General features: G+C 32.8%; 1 long non-coding RNA gene across 2 annotated transcripts in view; it reads right to left on the bottom strand.

Annotated features, from left to right (window-relative positions):
- Positions 1 to 9,579, bottom strand: part of LOC145279749 (uncharacterized) — a 95,672-nt gene extending 86,093 nt beyond the window's left edge. The window contains exons 1-2 of one of the 2 annotated variants that reach the window (XR_013868445.1): positions 9,202 to 9,579; positions 2,000 to 2,024 (exon numbers count right to left, since the gene is read on the bottom strand). This is a non-coding gene — a long non-coding RNA (uncharacterized LOC145279749). Of the gene's footprint in view, positions 1 to 1,999; positions 2,025 to 9,064 lie in introns of both variants that reach the window. The other variant, XR_013868443.1, reaches the window with a different exon arrangement.
- Between the last annotated feature and the right edge of the window lie 1,565 nt (positions 9,580 to 11,144).

An 11,144-nucleotide genomic window follows, 5' to 3' on the forward strand; every position in this document is an offset into this window, starting at 1 on the left:
TTGTTTTCTTAACTCAGTGTCTATTCAACGTTAGTTGTTGTTTCACTACGTTTTGGCCAGCTATTCCTCTGGCCTTCTTCAGGGGATAAGAATGCTAAGTCTTCTAACTGTATCCTCAGTAATTACTGCCTTCCATAGTTGTTGTTTCACTACGTTTTGGCCAGCTATTCCTCTGGCCTTCTTCAGGGGATAAGAATGCTAAGTCTTCTAACTGTATCCTCAGTAATTACTGCCTTCCATAGTTGTTGTTTCACTACGTTTTGGCCAGCTATTCCTCTGGCCTTCTTCAGGGGATAAGAATGCTAAGTCTTCTAACTGTATCCTCAGTAATTACTGCCTTCCATAGTTGTTGTTTCACTACGTTTTGGCAAACTAATCCCCTGGCCGGCTTTGGGTAGGATTAAAACCACTATCTTCAGACAATGCCATCTGGAAACGTAGAGATTCAAGACCTCTATCCACTGCACCATGTGAAGAGCGATAAAGGGTGTATTTTTTCGTTTTATAAATCCAAGTTTTCCTTATCTGATCTTCCATTGTTGGGTCCATACTAAACGGTAATAAATATTATTTTATTATTGGAATCCTTTGAGATGAGTAATTTGTATATCTATTTGCAGACTGTTATCCTCATCTTTACTGTTTTTATCTCACAACGTTTTGGTTAACTCTCCCTCTGCTCTTTTTCATGTAGTTAACCATGAAGGGGTAAGGAATGCTAAGTCTCTTAACTGTATCCTTTGTAATTTTTTTTTTTTTTTTTTTTTTTTTTTACACAGTGATCACCACTTATCAAGGCCCGGAAGCCACTCAGGGATAAGGGTTATTGCAAGTACATCACGTTAGTGAGGAGATTTTATGAAGTGTTTAATTAGGGGGGCGGTTCATTAGGAATTTGTTAACATTAGACTTGAAGACATCCAAGTTGTAGTCCGGAGGGAAGCAGGCAGACGGAACAGAGTTCCACAGGCGTGCAGTTCTAAGAAAGAAGCTTTGCTCATGAAATCCGCGTTTTGATTTAGGCACAGATATAGAGTGGGGGAAATTTTTCACAGTGGATTCAGCTAGACGGGTGATTTTCGTGAAAGTTTGGCGAGGGGGGACCAGGGATTGGAGTTCAGACGAGCACCTGCCATGAAAATAACGATAAAACAAGGATAGGCTCGCAACGTCTCTTCTGTGGGAGAGGGGTTGCAGGGTAGAGAAAAGGGCATCCCCCACTAAACCACGAAGTCTATTTTGTACTCTGTCAAGGCATGATAGGCTGTTTTTGGCAGCTCCTGCCCAGATATGGCAACAGTATTCCATCCTTGGACGTACTTGGCTTTTATATAGATAGAGAATTGAATCAGTAGTGAGATATCTTCTGGAGCGGTAGAAGGATCCCACCATCTTTCCTGCGACCTTGGCAACAGACTTGATGTACGTGTTCCATTTCAGATCAGGAGTAAAGGTCAAACCCAGAAGCTTGTCAAAACACGGGGCCTCACCCAGACGAGAGCCATCCATCACAATTGATGCCAGCTGGGGATCAGAGCGTTGATGATGTAAGGATAGGAGTTTGGTTTTAGATGCATTAAAGGCAGTACAGGATGGAATGATAAAGTTGTCATCTTAAAGAAAACAACACTACAGCTTTATTTTAAAACCTTTTTTGGAAAAGTCAATTTTTATCTGATTTTGAAATGTGCACCAGTATTAGGGCAGAATAAAAAGATGCATCTCATATGCGAAATTAGTTAAAATTCTACTATTAGTTAGTAAAATTAGTTAATTAGGGTTTTACATAATAAATATGTGAGAGGAGTTTCGATTTCATATAGTTAAAATTGTATTTACGAAATTCTAATTTTGTTTATGTATTTTAACACAAAAAAATAAAATCTTACGTTTCACTTGTAAAAGAATATTACAAATCAAAATATTTGAATTTCAAAGTTTTCCAAATCAAAAAAAATAAGTAGGTAATTCAAAATGTTAGTTGGAAATTTTTACTTACGTTTTTATGTTTTCTTCTTATTTATCTGAAACAAAAAATAACCAAGTTGATATTGAATGAAGAAAAAAGATTATTACAGCAAAATGTTTTTAAAAACTTCATAAATTATGTTCTGCAATCAAAAACTAAAGTTAACCAGGAAAATCCTCAAAATACAATGGAATGTTTTTAACGAAGACTTTTGATAAGCCTTGTTTTAATAATTTGAAATGCTAATCAATGCAGAACAAATAGTAGAATTTTATTTTATGTCACTTAATATAAGTGTGGGTACATCATTATATTTATGCCAATATTGTAATACAATGCCCACTGATGGATACAATTTGGATCCATCGTTGGGCATCAAGGTTACAGTCAATCAACTTGGTAATTACAAGAAATTGCATGACTTCAGTCAATGAGTATGTGTTCCATTGTCTTTCTGGGATTTCCACAAGAGCAGTTGCTTGATGTTGCTGGTCTCTGTCTGTAGAGGTTGATGACTGCCCTTTTGTACACCACTGGTAATAGGATTGACCTTAGTTTTCTAGTGATTCTTTGGCATACATTATTAAGTACTAGGTTGATCGATTTGATATGGCCTGATCCAATACAAACTTTAGCTCAGTATTTAGTAGCAGAGTAAAAAAGTATTAATGTAGTTATGTGCGTAGTATTAGGGCAGCTTCTCCAATTGAACTTGCAAGTTTTATGAGCAAATTTTTCCTGATAGTAAAATTTTCCTTTATCTTCTTGCAGTGCTCAGAATGATAAGGACACTTAGGTAGACAGGAAAAATGATACTTTATAGTTCATCTGGCATCAATTGAAATGGATGGCTCTCGTCTTGGGGAGGCTCCATGTTTTGATAAGCTTCTGGGATTGACCTTTACTCCTGACCTGAAATGGAACATGTACATAGAGTCTGTTGCCAAGGTTGCTGGAAAAATGGTGGGATCCTTCTACCGCTCCAGAAGATATCTCACTGCTGATGCAATTCTTTATCTATATAAAACCAAGTACGTCCAAGGATGGAGTATTGCTGCCACATCTGGGTAGGAGCTGCTAAAAACAGCCTATCCTGCCTTGACAGAGTACAAAATAGACTTCGTGGCTTAGTAGTGGATGCCCTTTTCTCTCCCCTGCAACCTCTCTCTCTCACAGAAGAGATGTTGCAAGCCTGTCTTTGTTTATCGTTATTTCCATGGAAAGTGCTCGTCTGAGCTTCAATCTCTGGTCCCCATTTGCCAATCTTTCATGAAAAACACTCGTCTAGCTGAAACTACTGTCAGTAATTTTCCCTACTCTTTATCTGTGCCTAAATCACAACGTAGATTCCATGAACAAAGCTTCTTTCTTAGAAGTGCACGCCTGTGGAACTCTCTTCTGTTTGCCTGTTTCCCACCTGATTACAACTTGGATGTCTTCAAATCCAACATAAACATATTCCTGATAAACCGCCTCCTTAAGTAAGACACTTTATCAAATCTCCATTACTAACGATTACTACGATATCCCATTGATTACTGTACACACAATAACCCTTATCCCCGAGTGGGTTCTAGCCTTGATAAGTGGTGACTACCATGTAAAAATTTTTTTTAAAATAGATGATTCTGTGCTTCCTGGTTGCGCTATAATTGTTGGCATAAAATGCATAGATATGTCTTTTCTGGATCACAGTTAAGTGAATTGTTTTTTTAATAATCTGTGAGGATATTAAGAGCATCTAAAAATTGTTGTTCTTTTAAATCCTGTGCAGAGAGGAATCTACAAATGTTATCAAATTCAGGCTTGTCATTTTTATATATGTTGCAAAGGGTAGGTGCAGGGACTGATCCTTGGGGTAGTCTGTTTGTCTGAGGTTTCCATCGGCTCTATTTGCCATCCATTTTAAATAAAAATTTTCCAGTTGATTATCAATTATGAAATAATTCTGACAAACACAGCATTTTTATTCATTTGGATTAGCTTCAATAGTCTCGTCCTTCACTGTATCATAAGTATGAGGTGCTTTCAATAAGTTTCCAGACTTTTTTTCAGATGGGCACTTTTATTGATAGTACACACATAAAGCTATAGTCCCCTTCAAAGTATCTCTTCTGGCTGCAATGCACTTGTTGTGCCATTCTAACAACTTCTAAAATATTCCATGGAAGTCCTCTTCTGTGAATGATTCAATTACCCTCATCACAGTCTCTTTCATCTCAATTATGTCATAAAAACAACCTCTAAGAGTTGAGACTGGAATATTCATGCAAATCTTCTACATCTTCAGTTTCTTATGAATAATTGTGTGTACAATTCCCATCAACTGACATCAAATTGTGCACTTATTGTCTCTATAGACACACGACGGTCCTTATTCATAAAATTCTTTATTTAGCCAATCAACTATAGTGTTCTATATATGTTCTTCCTTACCTCTCCCACACCTCGCATCATCCCTCACAGACTCCCTGCCTTCCTTGAATCTTTTATGCCATGCAAAAACTCATGCTCGATTCATGCAAGATGGTCCAAAAGCAGTCTGAAGCATTCCATACATTTCTGTGGCATTTTTCCAAGATAAAAACAGAATTTTATTGCATATATTTCTTGTAAAGTGCCTTCCTATCCAGGTTGCATTTTTGAAATTCATCAGCTGCAACAATCAGGCTTTAGTAGGGTGTATTCCAATTCCTGCTGTAGCTATTAATTTGAACCTGAAATCATAAAAATTGGTCAACTATTTCATAAGATGTATAGCAAAAACATACCGAATTTTGAAGAGTCTATGACAATTTAAATGTCTGTAAAAAAAAATATTGAAACTTAAACACAGATAAGATGATAATTTCTTTTCTGTAAACACATCAAATGACTTTTTATAGGTGCATCATTTCTACTACTATCAATGCACCAAAACTTTAAATGCGCCAAAACCCTCCACATTCACTCATTTGTTTTTTTGTTGTTTTTTTTTTACATAAGCGTGACCACTTATCAAGGCCGGGAGGCCACCCAAGGATAAGGGTTAAAGAGTGAACAGTAGTCAAAAGGACAATATAGTAATCGATAGTAATGAAAGTTCAGTAAATGTGTTAACTTAAGTGAAACGGCTCATCAGAAACTTGTTCACGTTGAACTTGAAGACAACCATATTATAGACAGCTGGAAGGCAGGAAAACGGAAGACAATTCCACAGATGTGCAGTTCTAAGAAAGAAGCTTTGTTCATGGAATCTACGTTTAAGTTTAGGCACAGATAAAGAGTGGGAGGAATTATTGATAGTGTTTTCAGCTAGACGAGTGTTTCTTGTGAATGTTTGGCGATGGGGACCATAGATTGAAGCTCAGTCCAACACTTTCCATGAAAATAACAATAAAGCAGAGAAAAACTCGCAACATCTCTACTGTGAGAGAGGTTGCAGCGAAGAGAAAAGTACACCTCTCACAAGGCCACAAAGTCTATTTTGAACTCTATCAAGGCAGGACTTAATACAGAAGTTCTGCATACATCAAGTTCACTTTCACTTTAGCATGTTGCTGATGCTTAAGGCCTGAAAACATAAATGATGTAAGTAATTAGATGATTTAAATTTTACAACAAAATATGAGAAAGAAGAAAGTGTCAAGTTGTTGTCTCGAGTGTCTACATGTTAACATGTATAACATGTGTGTAACATTACAACAACGTGCCATAACGAAGAGTTGAAGGAGACTAAGTAAGATGAAAAGAGCAGTAAGTTTGGCTATTTGGACAATTGGGAAGGTAGACTTTTATTGTGTAACATAGTTCATTTATCACGAAAAGGTTCTGATACAATTACTGATTCTGATTGTTTATAAACCTCTATTTAAGTATAGAGTTGTCATATTTTTTCGATTACCATAAAATCTCATGTTAAATGAGCAGATATTTTCTCTAGGGGATGATCTACAGATTTTTGTTTAACAGTAAAAATAAATAGATTTGCAACAACAGATGCCACATACAAGTTTATTATGTCTAGATTATTAGCCACTATCTTATGTAACTTTAGAACGACATTTTAGGCACATTTAGTAATTATAATTAAATCCTACACTTCATCCTAGGAGCAACACCATCACAATCACCTTTAAAGGAAGTAGTTCCTATTTTTCCATCTAAATATCAAGTCCTCCTACTGCCCAGTCAACACCGGGAGGAAATATACACATTATACATATATTGTACTAGCACTCTTTGTAACTGGATCATAAACTCATAGATATAACATAATCTTTTCCTTTCCTGATTAAAAAAAATAACGTCTCCACAGACTAATCTGCTCATTCTGATTGGCTGAGCTCTGACCATTCCTATTTTCCAGATTAACAGTATTCGCATGCTAAACAGCGCTAATGTACCATTCAAATATGGCATCGCAATGATACCTCTAGCGTCAACAATATCTACACCAGTTTATATTTCTTCTCTCTCTGTGTATATTTTTCCCAACTCTCTCTCTCACTTTTTACATTTTTTTTATGGCGAAGAAAAAAAAACCTTACATGGCAATGTTGGTCCCCCCTCCTAAAAAAAACAAACATTTCATGGCGTCAACATTATCTCCACCAGTTTTTATTTCCTCTCTCTCTCTCGCTTGCTCATTTTTTATATTTCTTTTTATACCAAAAGAAAAAAAAATTTTTTTACGGTATCAACATTATCTACAACAGTTTTTATTTCCTCTCTCTCACTCTCTCTCTTGCTAGCTTTATGCTGAACAAAAAAAAAACAAACAAAAAAACACACACACACAAAGACGCATGCACACATTTCATGATGTCAACACAACCTACAAAGGTTTTTATTTGCTCTCTCACTTTTTACGTTTCTTTTTCTGACGAAATAAAAAACATTTGATAGCGTCAACATTATCTATTTCCTCTCTCTGTCTCTTGCTCACTTTATACATTTTTTCTTATGCAAAAAAAGAAAACAAACATTTACAGCGTCAACACTATAAGTTTTTATTTCCTCTCTCCCTCTCTCTGTAGATATTCTTCCCAACTCTCTTTCTAAAAAAAATGAATTTTGTCTTTTTTTTTTTTTTTTTTTTTTTGGTCGAGGGTTCCATTTACACAAACTGAGTCACAGCAACGTGTGGCTGGCTACGACTAGTATTTCAATATTTTCCTTGCACGCATTATGGTAACTTCTTATATCTAATCAAATTCACTTTCCTATTTCTCTCTCTCTCTCTCAATACACACACATATATATATATATATATATATATATATATATATATATATATATATATATAAGAGCAAACAGTAAAACATGTTAAAAAACACTTTGAAATGAGTTAAAAACATATTTAATCTGAAAAGGAAACACTTGATAAGTGGATAGTCCTTAACCCGCAGCGTTTCGAAGAAATACTTTCCTTCTCATCAGAGGGTGGGAATTAGCAAAATGCAGGATCGGATTTTGCATACAAAAGTATTTGATGAAACTGCAAGTAAGTCAAAGATCTTACTTGACAACAAAAAGTGGAGCAGAGGGAATATTATATATATATATATATATATATATATATATATATATATATATATATATATATATATATAATAAATTAAATTAAAGATATATTCCGGACAAAAAATGGTATTTATGCAGAATGCGGACCATTCTATTTTGTTTTTATAGGATTTTCAAGTTAAATTACATTTTTACGGTATTTTTGTTTATTCAATTGTTAGGAGAAAGTACTTAATAGTTAACTCCCCCCCCCAAACTCTCCTCTCCATGTTAAGAATGGGGTTTTAAATCATAATATTCTTATTTCAGCACGGTCTGTGTTCTACATAATACTTAAGTAATATGCGGCAGATTAAATGTCACATTAAATGACTAAAACATTAAATGACTAAAACAGTACAAAAAATAAATCAATATGAACATCCCCTTCTCCTTATTACCAAACGCAAAGCAAAGAAAAGGTAAATTGTGTTGTAGAATTAAAAGAAAAAAAAATCCAGGTTTAATAATGCATTTATTTCGGTATAAATGCTGTAAATTTACTTAAAATTGAGTAATATGTTTATTTTTGCGCTATGTTTTGAGTACTGAAGCACTAAGCAGTAGGTGTATCAGAATTTTTGAAACCCCTAACACGAAACTGCGAATAAAATATAAAAAACTCGTAATTTCTCTTTTAAAAGTGGATTGTTTATTTTCTTTATGGATTATACTTCCAAAATAAACTATTAAAGTTGTTTTAAAAGTAATAGAAATATTTGTTTTTATCTTTAAAAAAACAGTAATGAATTTTACGAACTCAATATTTTTCAATTTTTAAACTTTAAAAATCTATCAAAATTTTTCTATTGATTCTATTTTTACGATATTTTCAGGGTCAATGTGAAATTTTATGTTCTTTCCAATAAACCGAATATAATATTTTAGACAAAAGTTTGTTTTTTTAATTCACGCCCCCCCATTTTCAAGTGTCTATTAAAAAGTAAATAATTAATTTACTAACCGAAGTGTTATATATCACAAATTGAAGAGAAAAGGTCAATAAATAATATATTCAAATTTAAAACAAAAAAAGTAGTGTTTTTTAGAAATTTACCTGTAAAGTCCGAAGTTTAAAACCTTAAAAAAAAAAAAAACCACGTTGTTTGTTTTTTTGTTTTTTAATGAAACCTTGGTCCTTGCTCCTTTAATTGAAAAAAGAAATTAGGGCTTGAATTACATTTTTCGAGGAGTTATAAGCTTGGAAAGACGGGGTGGAATTATTCACTATTTTTCACGAAATTTCTGACACACCTACTGAGTGAAGCATAAGCAAGCACTCACAAAAATAAGTAATAACCAAATTACGTATTTCAGAATCGTCCGCAGGGAAGCAGTTACAAAAACAAAAAAAAATAAATCAAAAACTGTTAAAAAAATATATTGGTGACTATTGTATAAAATTACAGATGTTCGTTTACATACAAGTTAGAGATATTGCCTCATATTTTTTTAAAATCAAAATAAAAGAGAATCATAATGGTTCAGATGTGTCCTTGTAAGAAAAAAAAAAAAAAAACATAAATGCAATTAAATTAAAGTAATACTTACATTTTGTTTGATAAATTGATTTTAAAAACATAGAACGATCATAAAATTTGTTAATTAAATCTAGACGAATTTGACGGGTGGAAGATGGCGACCGGAAAAACAAGTTCGCAGAAAATTAAAGACTAATTTAAACTCACCATTGCGAAACTGTCGATCTTTTCAATGGATAATATGCATAAAAGTATTATTTAATTTGTAGCAATATTTTCATAGTTTATGGGAATAAAACAAAATAGAGCAGGAACGATGGGGCGAAAGGCATGTCGACCGATTGACGGAGCCCCCGCGGCCCCCCCCAAAGCATCCCGAACTTGTTGTGTACGTTAAATATATATATGACCGCTGTGAGTTTTGTATTTCAAACATACGAAAATGGAGAAAAACTAAAGTCTGCAAAGTTTCTTTTTTTTTTTTTCATTGCCATGTTGGCAAGACTGGAGTTTAGGTGGAAAAATAATCTCGAACCCTTTATTACATAAAAGGAACAAAACTTCCAAATCACCGTTAAGTTACTATGACAACAATATGAAAGCAATGATATCCGTATTTCAGAGGTTATCAGTTTTAAATAAGCAGAACTTCATTTTTAAAAAATAAACATTATGAAAACAACCCCCCTTTTTTTTTAAAGGAATAAATATTATTTATTTATTATTTTTTTTTTAAAAAGAAATTTTTTTAACAATACAGAACTTTTTAAAATTTTCAACTATTTTAAAAGATAAACAGTTTTTATTTATTTTAAACAACTTTTTGACGCATAAATACATAAGTACCGAACTTGTTATAATTTTACATGGTAAATTTTTACTTGTTTCCATCTTAACATTTTCCTTTAAAATTACAACTTTAATAGGTTTTCGTATATGGTAAAAAAGAATATTGCATTTAAACTTTCCGCAAATTCAATATTATGTAAAAAAAAAAAAAAAAAAAAACCAAAAAAAAAAAACACTTTCTGGATCATTTTTTTCTCGGTAATATAATTATTCGAATAACAACAACAACAACAACAACAACAACAAAAAAGCAATTCTAAAAAATAATTATTTTTAAAAAGCTTTTTAGACATCGCCAAAAATGGCCGAAAAATCAAGTTGTTTTTTAAAACGAAATTACATTTATTAAAATCCATTATTTCTAAGTAACTTTTTTTTTCCAGAAAGATAAAACCCTGAATTTTATCATATAGAAAACAGAATAATGTAACACTTTTTCTACTATTTTTAATTAAATTTGAAATGTGAAATTTTCCCAAAAAGTTAACAATTGACATTTTTTGTCTTGCACAAAATACGTACATAAATATTTTTTAAAAAAGGTTTTTGAAATAATTAATTTATTTATTTGTTGTCTAACTAAGATTTAGGGTGATTTTTTATGAGAATATGCAAAAATATTATAATATAAGTACCTAAATTTCAAATAATTCCACTTATTCATATAGGCAACCAGTTACTTCGCGTCGATCTAGACAATATTTACGTTTGTACTTACTTAATAAAAAGCAAACTATGGAAAACCAAACAGGCCAAAAAAACTTATTTTCAGTGACGAAAATTTCAATGTATTATTAACACTGAGGCTGGTCAGTACCAGGGGTGACCATTTGTATGAGTTTGGTTTTTAATGTGTATGTGTGTGGGGGCCAGCCTCCCCAAAATGGGGGGGGGGGCAATTTAAAGCAGAATAAAAAAATTATTTCAGCGCGTTTGGTCCACCGTAGTCGAAAGGTGGCAAACGTTTTCAAACGGGATCGAAAAAATGATGCTATTTTTAACAGAAAGGGCACAATATTTATCGATTTTTTTTTAAATCGATTCTTCAAAGCGGCTCGCTAAAAAAAATTGTTAATTTATTTATCAAAGATTTTAAAATGGCTTTTTTCGTATAAATATTAAAATTTTTTTTGTTTGTTTTGCTTAACTTAAATTAATTATTTTACTTAACATATTCACCTAATTTCACACTTCAAAACTCAAAAGCGGGATAATTAAACACAATCGAAGTTCTGATATTCAGACGTCAAAATAAGGTATGCAAACAATTTTTTTTTTAAATCTATAATCCTGTCCCTTAC

Source organism: Euprymna scolopes, chromosome 1 (assembly GCF_053919585.1).
Source record: "Euprymna scolopes isolate OS-2025 chromosome 1, ASM5391958v1, whole genome shotgun sequence".
NCBI lineage: Eukaryota > Metazoa > Mollusca > Cephalopoda > Sepiida > Sepiolidae > Euprymna > Euprymna scolopes.